Genomic DNA, 23,829 nt, shown 5'->3' with positions numbered 1-23,829 from the left:
TTTGACACCACTTGCTGTTTACTCACTAAGCAGGGAGTGTGAAAAGGCCTGGCCAGGGTCAGAGAGGTGGGGTGGGGTGGGGGGGGGGGGGGGGGTACGGGGGTCTGTTCTCACAGCCTACAGCTCTGTTCCTCATCCGGAGAGCAGATTTGTGCAGAACCCGGAAGCCTGCCGATCCCGTCTGGTCTGTCTTGTGTCATCACAATTGCAGGATCATTCCGCTTTGTAACAGTGTCACATCATCCTGCCTGCACCCCCCCCCCCCCCCCCCCCCAAGTCTCTCTCTCTCTATATATATACTCCGTGCCATTCAATCAGGTTACAGGAATGATGCATTCATTTATTAATTTTCAAGGACAGGTGCTCCTTCTTACTCAGAGGGACACTTGCCTCTTCAATTATGCTGATAACTTGATTGTATTTTATAGTCCGGGGCCGAGGCTCGGGGCTGTGAGGGCTTCTCCATGGTTCAGACGAGCTTGATCCGACTTTGCAAGCTGGAATTTTGCACCAGCGACGGACGTTAACGTGGGCAACGAGAAAGCCCCGAGTGCTCCACGCTGATTAGCATTCGCTTTCTTTTTTTTTTTTTCTTCTTCTTTTGCAGCCTTCATACACCCGATTAATGCCTGCGTTCGTACCCATGGCACACGGCTACATTTCACAGTAGCAGTCGGGGCTGTTTTGCTTTGGTCGGGGCTATAAAGTGGCTCCACGTTTCACAGTTGCAGAGCTCGAGCTGCACGGCTCGTTGGCAACACATCACTGTAAAAGAAAGCAAAGGCATTCTTTGATTTTGAAAAGTTGAAAAAAGAAAAGAAAAAAAAAGAACCCCTTGTAGCTGTGAGTGTTGTTGTTCTCCAGTCTTTTGGCTTCAGTCGAGCCTTCTGTTGCAGGCTTGAGTGTGTAAAATGAGGAATCCAGCCCCACAAAAAAAAGTGATGCATGTTTTTTTTTTCACGGGGGTAAAACAGTGATTTACAACAGAAATGATCACGTCGGCCTCCCTCGCTTTCATGGCTTGACCCCCATGTGTAGTCCTGATCAGCCTGCACAGAACAGTTGCCCTACATCCTAACAGTAGTTAACTCTCCAGAGAATTCTTCAGTGTGTGTGTGTGTGTGTGTGTGTGTGAGACGAGTGTGTCAGCCACAGTGCTGGAGCTTTGTATGGATTAACAATGAACCTGACCCCGCTGTGCACGGTTTTTTGCCGAGAATACTAAAAGGAAATCTATTCAAATATGTAACATCGTTTGCCGACTATAAAATGAGATGAGCAGCTTTTTAATGCCGACGCTCCCGCCGCCTCATACGACTTTTTCTGACCTTGTGACGGCGAGGAAAGAAAACATATCATTTACATTGGATGAACAATGACCGGCATTGCCAGAGATGCATGATTAGCGCCGCGCTGTTCTTATTTATTTATTTTTTTCAATGCGCAGACCTCGAAATGATTTGCAGCAAACCAGTACTTTAAACACGCTGCCAATTTACAAGCGCCAGAAATGTCGGGCTTATTCTGCAATATGCAAACACTGGATTTGAGTTTATCTGGTGGAACTCATGTCAGTTTTTTCCCACATTGCACTGTTGATTAAGGTGCAGAGTTCAAGTGGGACTCTTGCTGCCTTGTGTAATGTGGGGAAGCGGCCAGTTCCTAAACTTAGGAGTGCATGAATGAGTCGTTTAAAGCAAGCCGGTTCTCATGGCGGCTTCTAAACTTCTCTCTTCTCCAGATGGAAGTCTTTAAGACTGGCTGCTACACAAATCCTTTTTTCTGCTGACCACCATTATTTCCCAATCTGTTCCTGATGCTGCTCAGGAGAGCAAGATCTGTCCCCCGCTCCATCAGTTTAACTATTCACTTAAATGTCGTGTTGGAGGACAAGGAGGAAAATCTGAACAGGGAGAAAAGGCCGTGCATGCATCCAGGGGAGGTTTTCCTTGGAAGGAGGCAAGTTATTTTCCCCACCTCAGCAATGTGAGGACATGCAGGGAGGACGAGTCGCCTCTTTTTTTTTTTTGTTGTTGTTATCAGGCACGTAATGACTAGATACTTGTGTGTAGCAGCACACACACACACTCGTGTACTTCCTCTTCAACCTGGCGGCATCAGGAGAGCTGCTGTTTGGCACGACTGCAGCTTTGTTCAAGGACTAGTTGGATGCTCCCTATGTGTCAACACAGGTTGTTTGCTTTGTCTGGCTAAATCCACGAAAATGATGTGCGTGGGCTAAAATGCTGAATTGTTTTTTCAGTACCTCGCATGTTGTTTAGGCTATTTCCCAGGTGGATGTTCTAGGTCTTTCTATTTGCCAAGACGGCGAATGCCTTCAAAGGTTTTTTTTTGTTTTTTTTAATTATTTTTTTTTTATTTCTATATGAACAATGTTCCCTTTTCAAGAAAAGTAACGTGTTTATGTGAAGCGGAAAGATTTAGTTGCTTACCGGGGGTTGGTTTACACAACAACAGTGCCTGGAGCCAATGAAAATGCAACTTTTTGAAAATGGCTTCCAAGGTGGAATTTTTCAAAAAATGTTTGGGAGTGGTCAAAATCGACAGCCACATTTTATTTCAGGAGTTCACTGGTCTGACCCAGTTGAAAATGAAACTGAAATGAATTTGACGCTTCTGGTCGTCGGCATGAAAACGACTTCACTGATTTTCTTTGACGCTGAAGCAGAAGCTGTATAAAATAGTCTTTGTTGCATCAGTGCTCATCTACATTGCCATCAAGCATTTTGATGTAGCTTTTTTTTTTTTATATCTAATTATCTTAAAAGGTAATTCAATCGTGTACTGGTTATTTGATATGAAGTAACTATTACTCTGTGAATGTGTTGGTGTTGCTAATCGAGACGTCTGACAGCCAACATCTTCCTGGTTACGGCGATCCAGGCCAGCACTCACTCTTCCGCGTGCCGGTCATCGTTCACAGCTCAATTAGACTCTTGGTTTGAGTCCACACGTCCGAACCTCTTTGGAACAGATATCTGCAGGTAAATCGAGAAGACCATAGTGGGACTGCTGGCACGCGATCGCTGATTGGTTCCCAAGATTCCAGCGCATCCAAGATGTCCAACTGGCTTCATGCGAACGTTTTACCTGCACACAACCAAAGCTTGCTCAAACGTGAGTCCTCATGCTCCTCGGGCGACAAACACAAGCCAGATCACCTCTGGTTCCAAAATCTTGTCCCGTCGCCAATAGTTGTTGTATCTTTGTGCAGACGTCTGGTTGTTGAGCTGCAGTCGGAAGCTGGTTGCGTTTGCCAGATCAGACACCTGGCCTTAACTGCGGCACCAGAAATAGATGAGAAGTTTCCAGATTACTTGGTGAAGTTGAGAAAGTCATTCTTCAGGTTGAGTTGATCGAGTTAGGAGTGTAGCGGTTGTGCCTGTGTACTCACTACAGCCGTGTGCCAGGTGAAGAGAAGGTTTTAAGCCCGGCAGCGGTTGGAAAACTGCCTAACGTGCTGTGAAGCTATCAAAGCACATTGTATCACTTCCACTGCCTCTTTCAGCTCATTCTGCAGGCCCATATGCTCCCTCGCCACCCTCTCTGCAGAATTAAGGGTGCATTAGGTTTATTTTTATTTAGAAAACCCTAGATACATTTTCCTCTTTTTGTTTTTTATTTTTTTCCTGACATCATCACGTGTGTTGGAATCCTGCAGGACTGGCTGCTCGTACACCCGGGAGCTGGAACGCGATACTGAATCCCTCCCACCTTTTTTTTTTTTTTTCTTCTTTCTTTTTTCTTTTTGGAGCCAGTGACATTCATGTAAGAAACAAAGAAAACATCCAGCGATACTCTCCTGCTTTCTGGTGTTAATTCAAAACAAAGCAACTATCAATTCACCACCTGAAATGTCAGCACTTTCTCAGACGCATTGAGCAATTCTCGACTCTCCCAAACAACACTTTGATATCAGTTAATGCCTCGTAAAGGATGTTCTTAGTGTCTCTTAACTGCTTTAATATTACTATCTTTGTTGCTGAAAGTTGTTGGTGCTATAAAAATGAAGTATTCTTTCAAAAAGCTTCTCCGTTGCAGCAGCCTTTGCGTTCTCACACACAAAGCTGTGCTCTCTCGCACAGCTTTTTATTTATTTTTTTTTTGGATTTCTTCATCTTTTTCTCACACCAGAAAACATGACTTCTGTCTCGGAGTAGATTAGGCCATCCAAAGAACAGCTGCTGGCACAGCAACACGTGTGCCGTGTGCTGTGGTGTGTGGGGAAAATGGAGAATAAGTCGTGATTGATCTTCCAAGCAGACATTTGGCTGGAGCTGTGATCCCTGCCTAAAACCCTTGACTGACTGTAGAGCAGCTTATAAAATATTCAGTGGGGATATGATGTCCAGTTACCTGCAGTAGAAGATGTTTTATTGGCCGCTCGTCCTCATCCAAAAAAATCCTCCTGATTACTCCCACTTACACCGGTTCTTGTTTTAATAGCTCCGAGTTCCCACAGACGCCCGGTAGCCATCCCACAGTATACAGTGATAAGATAATGACTGTTTTGCCTTCAGGCTTTTTTGTTTTTACTCCCAACCTTGCCGTCTAGACTCTCATGCACTCAAGTCGTATCCATTCATCCGTCTTCTTTACTGCTACATTCAACTAATGGCTCCTATGTGCGATTTTAGCAGCCTTGCCAGTTTATTATCTAGTCGACTGTGCAACATGGATTTCATAAACTTTCAGTTTGGCTGCACAATCTCATCTCATGCTGTTTGTGTCGGGCCGAACTTGTATCACTTTCTCTCACGATACCACAGATTGTAATCTACGGTGGAAATTCGACCTTGTTTGTGCTACATTTCAAGTGAAAATGCATGTTTTTTTTTACTGAGAACTGGATCCAATCTCTGCTGACTATGGGTGAATGCAGAGTACATCCTGGATGGTTCAGTCAGTCCATCGCAGCATAAACGGGGACATGAAAACTCTGCAACTCTGCAGACCTCAAGCAAGGACTCAAACTGAGGATTGCCTCGCTGTGAGGTGCAAAGGTTGACCGCTACACCACGTGGCCCTTTGAGTCATATCATAGACCCTGAAAGACACACGAGAACCAACCCGGTCTGCCTCCTTCACGGAACTTTATTTATTTGCTACTTTCTCCTCAGTCGGGAAATTTGATGTCGAGCCCCGCCGATGATTAAGTGTCATTTCCCACCAGAGTGGGACCGGTGTGGAGGCATAGTGAGGAGGTCTGTGAATCTTAGATGTGCGACAGAAAGACTCGCAGATCCGCTCCGGGGCACCTTGTGCATGTGTAGATTGAGCCGCTTCTGGCAGGAGGCAGTATCAAGACACAGGCAAACCACTGGCTATTGCAAAAGAAGATGTCCGAACAACTCGGCTTCTTATCACTTTCTCTTTTTATTTGATTCTACATTTGCGTTTGTTTTACAGAGGCCCAGCTTAGCGCCTGCATTCAATATGAACGCACGCTAACAGTTCAAACGTTTCATTTTTGTGTGACATGACTGCTCATTCTCTTTCTTCCTTCGCCCTCTATTCCGAGGTTATACTTTGGGCTGTGGATAATGCGGGGGGGGGGAGTTGGGCATTCAGCTTTTTGGCAACCTGTTCAAGACAATAACAAAGGGGCCATATGCAATATAAAGGTGAAACGCTGCGGTCGATTCTTCCACGCTGAATTGCGGTGGCCGATGCCCTAGATTCCAGCCCTCAATTTGCCTGTCAGCCCCTGTGGCTGGTGGGGCCGTTCTGAAAGCGTTGGCAAGATTGCCACCTAACAAGAGGTGCTTGTCAGCAGCCCGCAGGCCACACGAGGTACAGATGCCTTGATGGAAGATAATGGCTCTGAGAGGTAGCCCGGTTTGTTAGTGTGATGAATCGCCTCGGCTGTGCAGCGTTTTGTGTGCTCGCATGCACATTATAAGCTTTACAGCCAGTTTGTATGTCTTAACTTTTTAATTACACGACGCCGGGAAAGTTGTGGCATCGTTTGCCGCTTGTACAACCCAAAGAAGCACGGAGCAGTTCGGTGCAGCGCGCTCTGTTTTTCATTAGACATTACCTTGAGCCAGCCCTCGGCTCCACCTTTCCAAACCGCAGCCCTCTTGCAGAGTTTGGCAGTCGTTTACTAACGAGGCTTTAAGAGCTTTGTGCCCCGAACGCTGCGAACAGCGTGTTCCGAACCTCTGCTCTTTATTTATCACCATGTTAAAGATGCAGATGTCGGTTTCTCCGGTGTCCACACATTTCATCCACTAAAGCCCGCTGCACACTGTGATTTTTGGCCGTCCCCGAAAAAAAAAAAAAAAAAGAGAATGGAATCGTGGCGATATCTTTGGTCTTGGCTCTAAATCGGTGGTCAGACAGGCTCAAGGACAGCCGTTGTCACGGTCGTCCCACCAAAGACAACCTGCTTATGACGTTATATTTTAGCATAATCCCGTCGACTCCTGTACGTCATAGGCTGGGATTCAGCTTGGGTTTTCATCGTGCAAACTTCATGTCCTGCCCAAAGTCTATCAGTGAACTGATCGTTAAAATCACACAACCAACCGTTAGAATCTAGAGTTCAGTCACAGTTCGTTTCTAGTCACTCTTTGAGAAAAGGGATTACATGCTGCGATAGAAACTACTGAAATAGCACTGTGCTGTATGCCAACATTTATAAATAGTGTAATTTGATTTAGGGGTATAAAGTAAGTCAGGAAGTTCTTCTTACATTTTTTTTTGTGACAGCGGTGATGTGGTTGTTCCGTCAACAGATGAAATGTAATATCAGTCTTGTTTGCACAGCGCTAAACAAATCCATGTAAACCTTGTGCTCATTGTGCCTCTGCACTAGTGGTGTGCTTTGAATCCGACTTTATGTCAGTTTGGCTCGGTGTCATTAACACATCTCCAGAATAGCATGAAGCAACTCCTTTCACGTTTGGCACATATCCACCACTTTAAAGAAACCTCAACGTGAGATATATTTACTTGTAGTCACTGTTCATTTATCTTTTGATCTGTGTAGTTATCGCTTTCACCGAGTAATTTTTCATAAAAAGAAGTTTCTATAGTGCTGACTGCAGTGCTTTTCTTTGTGCAGACCCCAAGTCTCGGCTGGATTGACTGATTGCGTGGAACGGTGTCCACCACGACGCGGAACGTGGATCTAAAAACAAACCACGATAGCGGAACTAAATTTATCCCCCCGTGTTTCCATCTATAGAAAATACAACTGGAATCACTTCACAGCGGTGTGTGTCATGCGGAGTGGGAATGCGTGGTTGATGCTGCCTTTGTCAAGCTGTTCATTCTGTGTTGTCATGGGCGCTTTGATGCGATTGTTGTTCCGTGACCACCCAGCCTCCAGAACCCATCCGCCCGAGGAAACCCCCCCCCCCCAAAAAAAAAACAAAAACAGAAGGAGCGACGTGTCCGCTTAACAAATGCCTTGCTGTAATTGACGGCTCTCCCGCCGAATGCCTGTGCCAGTGCGCTTTCGTTTTGTGTTTTGGAGTAGAAGTCCTGCTGCTTGTCTGCGTTGGACGTGTGCCACTGGTCAAACGGAAGTTCTAATGCTTGGCGTTTCCACGGGACCTACGCAGCAGTGAGACATGCCTTCACTCTCCCATCACCGTTAACGGAGAGCTGTTATTAGTTTCCATCGCAGGAAGTTTTAGTCTCCATTTGCCCGGTAAATTGCCTTTTGGGAAGTTGGACTGCGGCTGAATAACGCTCCAGTCCAACTGTAAATACACCCTGGACCGACTGTCATCACGTTGGTGAAACCACTCCTGGAGTTAGTCCAGAACACAATGTGACCACAATGAAGACCAGAGGTCACGTCAGCCAAATACTATTTGTCACAATGTCCCTTCTTTTATCTTTCCTACAATACCAGATAAAATTAAAGGTCTGCGTTGTTTTGGCACGTTAGATTTCTATGAGCACACCCCCACAGCGGCACAGAGTCACTCTCAACATCTCGGTGGCAAATAAATCAGGTTTGACTGCCTTTGTGTTTGATCTGTGAGGAGCTGGCAACCTGTTCAGGTTAGCCGAGAATAGCTCCACCCCGCAATCCTGAGTTCAATAAAGCTTTATAGAAAACTAATGAATGATATTTCAGCCACATTAATAACATCTATCACTTTGTAGCACTCATCTCCTCAGTTTTGTTTTATAAGGGATATTATTACTATTGTTACTTGACAAAGATTCATGGCGCAGTATAAGATATTGTCTCATTTCTCAATAGGATGTGAAATTCTTCACATCACAGCTTAATACAATATAGTGATATGATTCCTGATAAAATGTGATAACCCTTTTTATTAATCTGCTCAGAGCTTTGTAATGTTTTTGTGAAATGTTTTAATATAATATATTCATATGAAGGTTTTCTTAAGATCTTGATAAGATAATGTCTCTCCTGGTGGCACATCAGTACTGAGACTGTGGTGGACTTGGGTTCAAATCCCGGTTGTGCCAGGTATGGTGTAACACCAGCCAAGTCTACAGTGCTGTGTAAACTTCTTTAAAAGGGAGCAGCAGCCAAATGCACACATCTTCCTTATATTTTCTTTAAAATGTGATATCCACCCACTTTTTGGAGTCGGATCTGCTACGACGAGCTCAAGTCTTAATCTGTTTTATCGTTCAACACTAAAATGAGAGAGGAGGCCCAATACAACCCCAGAAAAGTTGTGGAAACACAAATATCTGTTAAGCAATAGTCAGTGCAATTTTCTTGACCAGCTGTAGAACTTTCTTTTTTTTTTCTTTTTAATGAAAACGCATCACGGTTCATATTCAGTGGCCCTGGAGTAGATCTGACTCTTAATGCTAAACTGAAAGGATCCTCCCCACAATCTGAATTGACCAGAAAAATGCCATTCTCTGGGTTTTACTTTTACTTTGAAGCATGAGTGGGATAATTATCACTGCGGCACCGAGTACACAGTGTACAAACCTATGCGCTGTTTTTTTTTTTTTTTTTTATCAATTAATGAAAATGCAGTTCAGTCAGACGACAATACTGACAATGAGATCACATTCATCCCAGATTTGTTTTTGTCTTTTGTTACCACAGTACACATTGTAGATATGAGACTCCCATCAATACCAGGTGTAAATGGGACTTTGGGTCACCAAGTCAGACGGGAACAGATGCGAGTGCCTGAAAAATGTGGGACGGACAGGTGCAGAGGAAGCATGTGGATCCCAGTCACCAGAAAGCTGACGAGGTGGGGGGAGCACATACGGTCTGCAGTGAGGTTTTTTTTTTTCTTCAGTTTGCAGCCAGACGGACAAGTCTTTTCTTTCCTGCCAGGCTCCACTGCACCTACCCATCGAAGGCAAAACTGCTTAAAAAAACAGTCTTGAAAAGCAGTCGACTTATATTTTCTCCAGAAAGCCAATATCTGCTTGCTTTGACAGTTTTGTGACTCTGTTTGCTTTTGTTTGTGGGTGGCTGTAGATCATTTTCTGCTCAGACGGTTGTTGGGTATTGGCTCTCGCGCGCCGCTTTCCTTTTTCTCCTTCCACGTTGGCTTTGAAGTGCTCCTCCATGCCCTCAGAATGGTGTGGGGTTGGAAGTGGGGCCGGGGGAACAGAGAGGATCTGTGCTTATCATACCTCCCTGTCCTCTTACTGACAGGAGTCGGCATGCAGCTCTGTGGGCGAGCCCACCTGCATACAGAGCGGAGAAGAAAGGCGGAGTGAGAGAATCAGGAGGAGGATGTTCGGAGGCGGAAAGGGAGAGAAGAAATTACTGCCTGCCAGGCATTAAAACCGAGGGAGGTTTAGATGGCGAAGCCAAAGATTTCATTGTTCCGAAAACTGCTTCACCGGTTTGTTTGTGTGTACTCTACATGTGTACTGTGTCCTCCTTTGGGTTTGGTGGAGGGAGGATCGGATTGACTCATTACTTTGTCGGCCCCTGCCGCAGGTTAAATTGAATGCCAGCTGATAGGCTACTTACAGCAGAGCTCATTTTAATAAGATCAGCTGCTTAAAGCATCTCTGAAGCATTACTGAATAGTTCAAATAGCTCAGCTCAGCTTATTCTTGAGTAACGTTTCTCTTTTCATTTAAATCCCTCAGTTTTTGCAGAAATACGCACTGCTTGGCATGTGCAGTGAGACTAGGTGGATGGCAAAGGCCTGGTTTAATCAAACCGGCTGCCAGAGTAGAGGTTATTGTTAATGCCGAGTGCGTTTTGGACACATTCTTATGGTTAGTGTGAAATATTGTCGCCAGGGTTCTTCACTCCCGGAGCTGGTTATGTTATATTTAGGCTCCACCGCATGTTCCACATCAAGATTTCCCTACTTAATTCTGCCGGTGTCATTATGTCCGTTGGCTGAATCCCTGGTTGGGTTGGCCAGAATTATTTTTGGCGCCTCTGAAATGCCTCTTGTTCTGTGTCATTTAGATTCTGTAAAGTATTTATTGGAAGTCTTTTATTTCCTCCTTGTTTCGAGGTAAGACCCCTGTAAGCCTCTTGCATATTTTTGAATTTCATGTGCGCGAATCAGTTATTCAGTTTTCAAATTGTTTCCAGGACGGTCTGCTCAAGTCTTTTATCATTATGCAAACTAAACGAAAGCCCCGACTGAAGCTAATCTCAGGTGAGGTTATTGCATTTCCTGAAAATGGGGTACTCAGCCTCTGCCTTCCTCTCCTCTACCCAACACTGCATCCTCCGTCCCTCTGAATATTGATAAACTCTGGTGGTCCATCTTTCATGTCCCCCGGGTTTACGCAGATTTGTTCTGGGTGCTTTTGTCGCCTCCAGGAGTTAAGTTGGTCCCCGAAGGCTCGAGAAATTGAGATCCTCTCATGAAACTGAAGGAACTGATGCTGTGATCTATTTGCCTCCGACTTTGGAATCAAGAGTTGTGTCTGCTGTTGTCGAGCAGATAATTCAAACAACGTTTAGGTCGTATTTAAGATATTCAGTATTTAAAGATAAACGCCCGAGCATAAACACTGTTTCAATGTTTACCACATTTTTTCCCCAACAGTCTTATTGACTTGTAGATATCGCCCTGCTAAGGTTTTGTCCGTGTGTATAAAGTTGCGCCGCTCTTCTGGATGAAATGTGTTCATATTTGTATTTAATTTTCATACGCTCAGAGAGATGCCACACAAACAGTTTTATTTGTGATGTTTTGATAAACTGGCTCTTCCAACCTGGTGTTTTCTGAGGAATTGATGTCATTCGAGTAAAAAAAAACAAAATTTCGGAGGCAAATTGATTTCAACATAAGCCTTATTGTGTATGGGAGAGGGACTGGTTGGTAGTCCCACCACAGGGCTAACATAGGGCGACAGGCAATCACACAATTTCACTTACAAACATTTCAAAGTCATCTTGTAACCCTGTCTCTGGATTGTGTTGTGAAGCCACAAAAAAACTCCACATACCGAGCTTAAGTCTGAGCTTTGTTTTTGTGTCAGGAGAGAGGGCCAACCACTCCATTCCCACGAGAATATTTGGTGTCTACATTGTCAGAAAACGTGTGTGTTCCTCCGTCCAAACACGTTTGTTTTTGTATCGTGATAGCCTCTTGAAAGAATAGGGTAAACTTTGCTCGTCATGATGTTTACACGGTTTTGGTTTCGCAATTTCTATCCAAAAGTCACCTGCTTTCAATCGAGAATCCTCATCGATTTGTTGAGGTTCGGTTGTGTAAATAAAGATTCCACAGTTTGACGTTGGTCTGCCCATTGTTTCCCTGCCAGCGGGCAGCTTTCCATTTTGGCTTCTCCTCGTCTGTTTTCCGGTGCAGATGTGTCCATTGTTCATCCGCTGTGTTTGTGCTCGTCCTCATCGGCCCTTTGAGAGGAGATGACTTTATTGTTGCGACCTAGCCACTGGCAAGCCCACCTGGCGTGACATTACGGATCATTACGGTCCGAAGCCGTGGCTTTGTTTCAGGTTACGAGAACGGCCCCAGAGCCTGGCAAGGACAGGGCGGCCTGGAGTGTCTTTCCATCGGGGCAAAGACAAATGAAGAAGTAGTTGTTGTGGGTTTGGGGGGGGGTGAGTGGGTGGAAGAAGGCACAGGATGAGAAATGGCAGATGGACGAATAGAGGGGTGTTGAGCAGGACAGAATGACAGCTGGAATAGGTTGTCAGTCTGCGACTGGCCGCAGGAAAAAAAACGAAGCAGTCAGCAGGCTGTCATATCATCGGAGTTATCAAGTATAGCGGCTGGCAGGTAGGCTGAGTGAGCCTCGCCAGGCATGAAACGCAGAGAAGGTTTGAGTTCCAGCAACGGCTGAGGCGTTAAGACCGTACGAGAGGCTAAACGCGACTGTGTAAATTACGGCTGAACACAAAAACGGAATACAAGAACCCAAGTGTACCTCATCTGACAAGCAGTTCTAATGTGTAATTTCATGCTCCGTCAGTAAAGGCTGCTTTATATCAGGTAGATATGTGATGTTATCCAGTATTGCAATAATGACCTGTTAAATACCAACATATAATTAGACGATTTAAATGCCTGTGTTCTTTGTCTTGCCCTTAATTTACACCTGCTATGACTGGACCATTTTAGAATTTTTAGACACGAGTTCTTTGTCTTTTCTCTGCGTCTTCCGCCATTATGACGCTCACTAAGCTCTTGGCATCAAAGCAAAAAGCCGATCATTTTTTTGTACTTTTGAGAGCTTGCTTATGTCGTTCTCATATTCTAAATCATAAGCCTCCCACCGAAGGTCACGACAAACAAATGTAGGAAGTGTGGGCTTCAAGAAGTAAAAAAATTTCTGCTTCAGTACAGAGGCATTGACTCGTTTTCTAAACCAAGTACGATTTTAAGTAAGAAATAACGAGCACGTTTTTTTCTTTTTTTTTTATCTCATGTAACCATTGCAACAGCATTTGTCTTGAAACATTTTTCATCACCGTACAGGAAAAACAAGATCATCTGAAATTTCTGACAAAATGGACTTTGTACACCAAGACTTGATGGGGGGGAGGGGAGGGGGGGGGGGGGGCATTTACCACTCAAGGACATGTTTTCTGAAAAAAATAAGTTTTCTTTCAGGAAACAGCCTCGCCATTAAAAAAAATAAATAAATAAAAAAAAGCCAATACCTTGCACTGTGGCATCCTTGGATTCAAGAGGAAAGATTTCTATTTACTTTTTGGATCAGTGGCAACTGAATATGTGAGTGTCAAAGTGGATATAAATATGTTTATTTTTTGATGTAGGCACCATTCTTTTTACTTTAATATTGAATTAGTGAATCATTTCAACTAATACTGACTTCGAAACCAATAGAAAGCAGTTTTGTTTCTTTGATTCAATATCTGATTGGTTCACGAATCATTTCAACAGTTAATAATGCACTATCTATATAGACCCTACGTTAGATGTCTCTTGTGTTCCTTTATTTGTGTCATAATACCTGTCATTCCAGAGCTTTTCTTAGGTGTAGCATTTATGTTGAAACCCTGTACTCCACGCCACAAATCAAAAGGATGCTTAAGTCACTTCACACTTGACAAACGAATAACCAAAATACACTCGGCGATATCTTGAGTTGTAGTTCAAGTGTGTGAAAAGCTGTGAAATATACCTGTAATTATGAGCTACGTTAAGTAGAAGGTGGAGCAGCTTCTTTTTTTTTTTTTTTTTTTCCTCCATCGCCTCCTGAGCATTCAATTAACACACATCTTTGACCTCAAGTACTTGGAGCTTCAAAAACATTCATATCGCATTCTAGATAGTTTATATGATAAATGTGGTGCATAACAAACACAGATTTAATGACGATTTTTGTAAAGAAAGGGAGTGAAAGGATTTAATAAATCAAGTAATTACATTTTGGGATTTGATACAAGAGACAATGTTTTTTTTAATCTCCGATTTGGTTTTTGTAAGCAACTTGGTCACTAAATATACATTCCTATGTTAAAACAACAATGGTGTTTTTCATCTTTTTTTTTTTTTTTTTTACTTCCAATGTCAAAAAATCAATGACATGTTCTTTAAACAAAATACCAGGACTGTTAATGTGATACAGACGATTTGAATTGTTTTGGTGATATGCTAATTCTTTCACCCGACTGCTATTAATTTGAAACTTCCATCTGTTCCCATCGGTTTTCGTGGCGGCTATAAGCTTCCTTTCTGAGGCAGAGATGCCGTATGACATTAGTCAACATGTCTTAAGCATCAGCATGCCGATAACTGAAAGGAACTTTCTCACGTGCCCCGACGAGCATTTTGTGTTTGGAGGGTAAAAATCAAATGGGGGAAATACATTCATGGCCCTGCTTTTTCTCTAAATGAAAATGAGTGGACAAACAAAGGATTGACTTGCATAACACAACTGTTTACAGGACAAAACATGAAGTCCTTCGAACAACTTCGGAGTGAGTTCAGTTTCCCTGTGCAGGAGTTATAATAATTTTTTTTTTTTTTTTTACAAATTTTCAGAATCAAGCAGTTATCTTCGGAATCATAGGAATGGGATAACATTTGCAGAGCACCCAGTGTAATAAAGCATTGCGATAGGATTCCAAAGAGGGTTAAAGAAAAATGGGAACTACAATCGAACATTATAAGAACAGATGAACAACGAGAGGAAACATTTAAAGAGGAACATAAATTAAACAGTCCAATGTGGAGGGAGTTTGACTGGAAATCCATCGCCTCAGAATACAGTTTCTACTTCTGATCTCTGCTGGAGGGGATGTGGACTAGTAGGGGAGTTTACACACACCTTCTGGGACTGCCCAAAAATTACAGAATCTTGGCAAAAAATACAAAAAATATAAGATATCCTGAGTTAGAATTCTGCTACTAATAGCAAAGAAAACAATAACAGCATCCTGGTTGAAACCGGAGCCCCCCCTCGCAGGTAATGGCTGATCTCTAATCACCTCTTATTATTCTATTCTATAATTTAGAGTTTATTTTATTGTATGTATTTTATTTTATAAGTACGATTTCATGAGAAAATTGACAAATGTAATGAGATGCAGCTCTTGAAGTTATGTTATTTCTGTATATTCAATCAAAAAAAAAAAATAAAAAATGAACATGTTGCAGTCCCTGCCCCAATTAAGATGTTTAGATAATTGTCTGGCTTATTTTAACTTTCCTTTTTCAAACTTTTTTTTTTTTGGTGCGTTTTTGAGGTCGTCAGATTTTAAATGAACACTATTCTTGATATTAACGACACGTCAAAATGATCTAGGCCCTCTATTCCATTGTTTAAACGTGCAGACCCCCCCTCCCCCCGTTATTGTCACAGATTTCCTCCCGGTGCTCGGTCGCTTTCTGCTGACTTCTCAAACCGATGACAGTTCTGGATCTCTGCATGGCAAAGGTGAATTTTCTGCTGAAACGTAAAACTGAGATCGGAATCAATCACCTGAAACAAATTAATTGGGAAAGTTAAAAGCCCCTAAAGATCCATTTTAGTCCTTTAATATCCAGCGAGAGACTGCTTAGCCTGTCGGAGCGTTTGGATAGTTTGAGTCGGGGTGCGCAAAGGGCGGGTCAGCTGGAAGTGAAAACGGAAGGCATCTATTCACATTTGACAGGTTTTTTTTTTTTCTTCTTCTTTACCTCGGATTATCTTATTGACTCGCAGAGAAAGTCCACAGACGAGCCACCTTTGGGTATTGTGTTTTTTTTTTTTTTTTTTTTTTTAAATAGCTGAAAACTTCTCAGGTCAGTGTCATTATTTAAGCGCCTGCCTTCCACTATCGTTTCACTGCCAGTCAGAGTGACAGAAGGCACAATGCGATGGGAGTGCTTGCAGACACCAGGTCTCCCTCATGGAAATTGTGGGCATTGTTGGCATGCAGCTAACCTGCTGCTATTGAAAAAAATAAAATAAATAGTCAAAGCAGTTCCTTTGAGCATTGCATGACTCATTGTGGCTCCAGGCTCCCCACAGCAGGCATCAGTGCACTTAGAGGCCATTAGATAAACGGCTTTGTTACGCCTTTAGGACATCGCCGATATGAAGCCCTTTACAGGTTTGAATGGAATATTTAGAGGAACCTTATCTTGTTTAACCCCATTAGACAGGTAATATTGAAGCTGCTCTTTGTAAATGGCGGTATAGCGATGAATCTAGGTGCTTTGGGTCTGGGCTATGACATGCAAGAAAGAAGAACTCTTGACTATTCTGTTGGTATGTTGATGCTCACACAGAAATCTTAAGCGAAGCTCGGAAAATTAGTTTTTTTAGTTGCTGTTTTTTCAGAATTCTCCTTTTGTAAGCAGGATGAAAGGCAAGTCGGCCTGGAGTGAGGTGAGACGTAACAACCAGTTGGACGGCGATGGCAACCCACACTTTTCCAACTGTCTGAGAACGAGTGCAGGCAGAGTTCACATAGGTTCTCCTTCTGTCACCTTAAGTCTGCTCTGGCCAGCTACCGCAAACACCCCATACTCAGAATATCCTTTAAAAAAAAAAAAAAAAAAGACCTTTTCAGGAGACTTTCTTAAAAGTTTCCCTTCATAACGGAAAAGGTTGTCTGGTTTTATTTTTCTGCTTCTGCGCTACTAGAAAATGACGTAACACGGTGTAACCATAGCCTATCAATAAAAAAATACTTCTGATGTTTATCCAAACACATAGAGGACCCTAATATGTAACGATACACAACAAAAAGAGCTCCTGGAGTTAAGCTTGTATCTTTCCTTGCACTGATAATTATAATTCTTTTTGCACTAAAATATGACCCAGGTCCATTCTGTTGCACTGTACCTTACATGTCCACCGTGCCGTGTGAACAGAACCTATCGGGATGCCACAGTTTAGCCGATATTCCCGTAAATTAAACCATATAATGTCGCTCTAAAATGTTTTCTCTTCCCACTTGCAGTCTCATCTTGCAGCATTCCACCCTGCAGAGATTCATCTCTGCCTACTCGTATTGCTCTTTTATGATTCCTCCCCTTGATCCAGCCAAGTCTTCTGAACAGATTTGCCGAAATTAATAAATAAAATCACCCCCCCCAAGCCAGCTCCTTCAACTTACTGTGTCCTTGAGACATGTGGCACCCCAGGATCAGAGGGAGCATTTGCTTCCAAATTCTAATCATTGTTGCTTCCCTCCCTCTCGTCTGCCGCCGTGGTCCTTCCACACCTCGGCGAGGAATGACCCACTTGAATGGCAGATTAGTCTTCGCAGTCCTCTGATATCCTGGAAACTTGCAGTCGTCCTTTGAAGCCCCGCGTTTCATTGTTTGCCTTTTTGTGAAGGCTGTGGGAGAGAGGTAAGATGCGCTCAGTTCTTTGAGTCAGCCACTGTATGGATATTGTGGCGATGCCAACCTCCATCCCTCACATCCCTCTCATCTTTCACAGTTTTCCTCCCCGACAAAAACAAGGTGAAGATGCGATCTATTCATAGCGCGAGCGTTGACGGCGCACGTGCGCGTCTTGTTTTTTTCGCTGGTAGTATATTGATGTTTGCGCGGCTACGCGGTTGCTGAAAGTTTAACTTGGACTGGGATCTGAGGGGGAGTGGGATCGTCGCGTCGTCTGTGGCTTGTCACTTTCTCAGCTTGCTTCGCAGTTTCTACAGTTTTTACGCCCAAACACGTGTTTGGTTGGCTTCTGAAGAGATTGACTCAAAAGTTGGGGTGTTAAAAAATAAATAAAATAAATGACACTCTCGAATATATACCACTTGGAATTATAGGACATATGCCAATACCTAAATCTGGGTTTGGCTTTGCATTGTGTTTCAGTTACGTAATGCACTTGACACATGCATTATGGTCTGGCCACTTTATTTTGTCTGTAACTTTTATCAGCGCTGAAGCATTGTCTGTTCATAAAATGTATGTGGTTTTGATTCTTATTGCCTGTCTTTCTCATATCCTTTAATTGTCGCTCATTGCTAAACCACCTCCATTCCCCGTCACTCTCCTCCACCATCAAACACCCTTTTTGCTTTTATCTCAAATCGCACACACTGATTAGATCTCGAGCTTCCCGCTGATGCACAGCTCTGCTCCAACGACGAGGGCTTTTATTACCGCAGTGGATGCTAAGCCACCACTCGCTGTTTTCAAAAATCAGATGTAAATGATTAAATTATACTTAAAGGCTTCGCTTGCCGTGACTTGCTTGTGGAGCACTTTTCTGTTTCAGCTGTTCTGTCACATTTTTGGTTATTTCAGTGCGTCTTCCCCGCTTTCCCATTTTAGCTTGTCACAGTGAAAACCAATGGTGGTACTTTGTTTAACAAGTCCTGCAGCATGAAATCTGGTGTGATAGATGCATTTTGAGGTCCTCTTTTTTTTTTCTGAGTGCATATCTTCCAAACTTACTGCTGGCTCTTTAGAATGTCCTCTATTGAAAAATATAACGGTACTTAATTATCCGCATTGCTGATCGACCCCCGACTGGACTCAGCCCAATGGCGCCACTTACGAGTGTTTTGAAATCCTCACTCCATGTAAATGTTTTAGATTAGAAATCTTCACTGGGTTTATTATTCATAGCTGCTAGTTTACTTTTATCTTCTTGTTTTTTTGGGACCGTTACTTCCTTTCTGCTGCATCTCGCTGGTTCTTTTGCACTTGGCAGTGAAATAAAAGCTTCTGAAGCAAATGTAGGTCTGTGACAGTCTTCTCCATCCTCATTTATTTTTTTTTTCCCATGTCAATCTGTGACCTTCAAAGCACGTTTCCTTTTTAAGGAGACACACTCTAGTGATTGAGATCAAGCGGGATATTTTTGACACTTAAGCAGTGAATCGGAGGATGGCACCTCTCCAATAAAGATGCTCTCAAACCTCATTAGAACGTACGAAATGAAGGAGATCATTAGGCGCTTGATGTGGTTTCACTCAGGAGAAACGGGTGACCTCTGACTTTGACATTTCCCTTTTTTATATAGTGCCAAAAATTGAACAAGTACCACAACTATTACAATTTAATTTAGCGTGACTACTAATCTTGACCTTGAAACATTTCCAGTCCTGTTGAAAACTAATGAAGCAACTCCTCTTCTGTGTTTTTCAATTGTTGTTTTTGTTATTTACCAGTTTCATTTGTCTCTTTTCTTCCGACAATCACGTCCGGGGAAAGTTACTCTTCCTCTCGTTGCGATCGATCTCCTGTCTGGCCCTCGTAGTTACCCAGAGATGCTTTTCAAAGGGAGACGAAATTGTTGAAGGTCGTGCATATCTCTGTTAGCTGTCACCCTACAGTCGCATAAAGGTGGACTCTGCCACGGGTGATGAAAAGTTGCTGTATTATCACAGCCATCTGAGGGGTTTTGTGTATTTTCCTGCTGACTTGGCATATTAATACTCTTAACAGTTGGTTTGACGGTATTGCCCTTACTGTTCCAATATAGCTTGTAATTTGTGGCGACGGCTCATGAAATTATGCATAAAAACTCTTAATTTGTTGTTTTTAATGATTGATTTTGGGCTGTTTGGATTTAAAAAGGCAAATATTCCAACTGAATAAAAACTATCTGAAATGTTTCCATTTCATATTCTTGATCGTGGGCGCCCACAAATGCACGTTTTCTACCAACGCTTTACTGTTTAAAAGGGAAATAGGCTTTCGAATGGTATAAGATTTACTGCCAGAATGCGGGTCACTACTAAGAAATAATCTAAACCTACATACTTTTGTTTTGTTTACATCACCAACCACGATATTTGATGTTCGTTAATTTAATAAAAACACTAACACAGGGGCACCAGTGGTCTTCGTATGGATCTCAGTTTGGACCAGTAGGGAATATGTAGGGATGGCTAGTTCAACCCTATTAACACTTTGTTTTGGCTGGAACTTGTTTGTCTGCTCTAGCTGCGGCGTTAAACTCATTCCGTTCAAAATAAGAGTAAACGAGCCTTTTAATCTGAAGTGATGGCCTATATTGTGGAGGTGAATGTTTAACCGTTCTTCACTTGTGAAGCCCCCGGTTCCAGGTTGTTGTTTTTTTTTGGGCTTGTCGGCTGCCAGATTTCCTCAAAGAAAAGCTTTGGATCCGCGCTATGATCTCTAATTTACCGGAACATTGCAGTGAGGCCAAAAGCTTGCACAACCACTCAATCACACAAACCTACAAAAGCACCAACCTTCAAAATAACAGCAACAGACAGTTTCCCCACTTCTGCTTTAGATTCTGCAGAGTGTTTTATTATAGTTGTCCATTGACAAGTGCAAATCTAATTTTGACAAACTCGATAGAGCCAAGTCCTTGGCCCCCCAAACTGCCCCGGCTTGACATTGGCCGTCAGCGTGTTTCCTTTAGAGGTGGCAACTATGGACCTTGTGGTATTAGTCTTCCTGTCTGCAATGGCATCACTCACTTGCAGAGGGAAATCAGAGGGATGATTTGCCCCTTCTGCATTTCTGGGCTGCGGTTCAATCGGGTGTCTTGGGCTGGAGAGTCATCGATCTCTTTCTCCTCCCTCATCACCCTCTCTTCATCCAGTAGTCACACACACACACACACACACACACACACACACACACACACACACACACACACACACACACACGCACACGCACACGCACACGCACACGCACACACATCAAGTGACGCACACCTTGCCTGCAGTCGCTGCAGCAAGAAGTGGCATGAAGTCATTGAGACACATCCTGCTGAGGGTGGGCCCTGTCGAATGAGACCTGCTAAGATTTGGCTGCGAATGAGCGGCACTGCCATCTCTCAGGCTTCCTGTAATAGGGTGCTGGATCTGTTTCCGCCTCTGGCTGAGATTTGGAGATTTGCTACCCAGACAAGAGAGTGAGCGGAAGCCTTTGCTCTCATTCACCACTTCAAATCTATCGGGTATGGAGGGAGAGAGTGTGGAGTTTTCATCCAGGATGAGCTCATTGTTGCCTTTTATGTATTCTCTTTGCCCGGAGCCCAGTTTTCTACTAAGATGCTATCGCTGTGCATTTCACACAGATACATTATCTGTGAGTGCTTGTGCCGCTTGATTTTTATCTTTGCTGAAGTTTCAAAGTCGGATTAGGGCAACTGTGTGTTTTCAGTGCGGGATGAGCGATAAGATTTGTGCTCACTGGGAGTTTGGAGACGACATGTTCATATCACAGCGGTGCTGACCGCTGCCGTGGCTTAGCTATAACGCTGCTCATAAGTAAGCTGTCACAGTTGACCATCATTTTTATGCTGACGATAACCTGAGGCTCTGTGGCAGCCGTAGCAGCTTGACAGAAAAAGAAATGAACAGTAATGAAGTGCTGATGGGAGCAAATTTAAAAGATTAGTAAACAGTTAGAAAAAAAAAAGCGTTTGGGTTTGTTTGTCGTTCATGCACGAGAAGGTGGGACTGTTTTCTCATCGTCTCAGTTCTTTTGATGCTGTGGGAGCTAAGTAGGTCACACAGCTGTTTTAGGGGACACCACATGCCAGGAGGTGTATAAAATTGTGTTAACTGAGCTACATTGCCTCCAGTTTAGGCATTAGAAACTCTGACTGCACGGCCTCAAAGTCTGAACAAAACCCATCCCTGTGCAGAGATGCATTCGGGATGCTTTGGCCTGAATCGTAAATAGCGATCCATACTGCTACAGTATTCTCCGTTTGGCCGGCAGCAATCCTTCATCCACGGCACTGGAGACCTAAAGCGTGTGCGAGCTTCACAGTGTCTGGGGTGACATTTAGTTGGAGGAATAACAAAAGGCTCATTGTCTTTCCTCAACTAGAAAGTACCGCAGACGTTCCGTCCCCTCTTACTTCCACTGAAATCTGTGTCCTTTTCCGCTTGTGCAAATTACGCATGCAGAGTCACAGTTATGATGGAGTAGCCTTATCTGTGTTTCACAAAGTTGGAAACCTCCCCGTGGTGATATCTGTATTCAGCATGGTTGCTCATTAGATGGCGTGGATCATTAAAGGCTGAAACATCAAACAGGCACCCTTTAGGTTGCGTGCATTGAGTTTATGTTGCCAGTTTCATCTGTGTTCATCACCCACTTTTACAAAGAAGACATAGTCCTACAATAAAACAGCAGTGATGCCTTATCGTTTTCTTTTGCCATGTTATCTGTAAGCAATTGATTTCATTACCCAAAGTAATGTCTTATTACTTTGTAATATGTGATTTGCTCTTGGTGGTAAAGACACATAGCAGAGCCTCAGTCAAAGTTTCCTTTTATACTGAGTTGCTCACCAAATTGCTGCAGATCCTTGGTGGCATCTTTCGTAAGTGTGAGGAATGTGTTCTGTCACGCCGGTAAATTGGGTTCAATAAAATTTAAATGGGAGTTAATGCGGGCCCTAAGACAAGTGTTTGTTCGGTCTGTAAACACAGTTCTAACCGCTCAGTCGTAACACCATTTCTGTTTAATTCAACACTGTGGTGAATACTGTATGAGGCCATTTTTCTCAGCGTGGCCTTTTATATGCAGTTCAGCACAGTTCATCTGCCCGACCCCGATTTCCCATGAATGTGTACTATAATTTATCGGTCCGACATGGTGGTCGGCGGTCGGCGGTCTTTCCAATGACTAGATTTCCACAAAATGCACCCAGAGATTCTCTTGAGAGTAAACTGTAGCACCAGAGATGCGCCTCAGTTCTATTTTTGGACGGAAATTGTGTGAAACACATCAATCTGCTCTGAGCTGATTGACCTGGAGAGGTCAGACACTGCTAAAGTGTCGGTAAACTTGCAAAATGAAACGCTCAAATGGGCTCATAAAAGACATTTTGAAGAAATACATCAATAGAAACAATTTGAATTTAAACTAGTCACTATCAAAGCCATATTGGACGCTCACAAAGCAAGGACAAATGGTTCAGTTAATCACTAGTCAACATGCTCTGCCTTTGCAGTTAAGATACCTGTATTAAAACGAAAGTTGCAGACACGGTGTTCTAAAGGTCTGGGACAGTAGAGTGTTTAAAAAAAAAAAAAAAGTATTTTAGTTCTTGGCCTGAAAAGCAAATGTCCTAATTTACATTCTTCCTGACCAGTCAATTTGCTCTGATTGGTGTGGTAGCCTATGGAATAATTTTACATTTGTCACCAGGCTCTCCATCACTTATTGTGGCTTAGCTTGTTTGTAATGACCAAATCTCTAAACTGACATATGGAAATGTAAGTTCAGTCAGGTAAATTTGAGGGCAATGCTTTGAATATCTACAAGTAAAACTTGTGAAAGGCCGTGAAATGAAAAGATTCATCTCCAAGGTATTATTACCTGGGGAACAGAAAGTCTTCACAGGCATGGCTGCATGTCTGTGGATTATGGAGCCACTTGTTGATTTAACACTGAAGCACTGCCGAGCTCTGCTGATCAGACAGGCACGTTCAAATTTCAAAGGGCCGACATCATTATGCTATTTAAAGATCACTTTGTCTGTCACTGGAAAGTTAATTCTGAATTAATCAGCTACTCTCTGCTGTTTAAGACGTCCTCCATTGAGAATCAATTTCAAAACTTTTAAGGCGTCTATCCCCGACGCATTCCTAGTCTTTCTACTATGGCGCTCACTGCACCGATGTCCGTCTCAAATGTCATCCTCAATTTCAACCGCGTCGGCTCGTGAAGCTGGTGTTTGTCTTCATAACAACGCTGTCCAATGTTACCAATACATTATGAGCAGTTTGATAAAGGATCCATGCTCTGTCCTTCCACCGCACGTCTAATGTAGCAGTAAGTGATGCATAGGAAGCGCTGACTTGCAGGTGATTCTCTGCACATCACTTCTTTTTTTTTTTTTTCTTCCAACATCCAATGTGCACGGCAAAAAATTGCACTAAATGACCAGCATACATTGGCTGCGAATGGAAAGTGATGTCTGAATAGCAATGAAGGGGTGAGTGAAGAAGATGGGGAGGGGAAGGAT

At 43.2% G+C, this 23,829-nt stretch overlaps 1 protein-coding gene across 1 annotated transcript in view; it reads left to right on the top strand.

The window, feature by feature from the left end:
• LOC308122720 (dolichyl-diphosphooligosaccharide--protein glycosyltransferase subunit STT3B) overlaps nt 1–23,829 on the top strand; it is a 96,416-nt gene that overhangs the window by 1,118 nt on the left and 71,469 nt on the right. The window lies entirely within an intron of this gene.

The sequence above is a fragment of the Lipophrys pholis genome (assembly GCF_963383615.2).
Source record: "Lipophrys pholis genome assembly, chromosome: 17".
NCBI lineage: Eukaryota > Metazoa > Chordata > Actinopteri > Blenniiformes > Blenniidae > Lipophrys > Lipophrys pholis.
The sequence above is the reverse complement of the archived record's forward strand: the minus strand, read 5'-3'. Positions and strand labels throughout refer to the sequence as shown.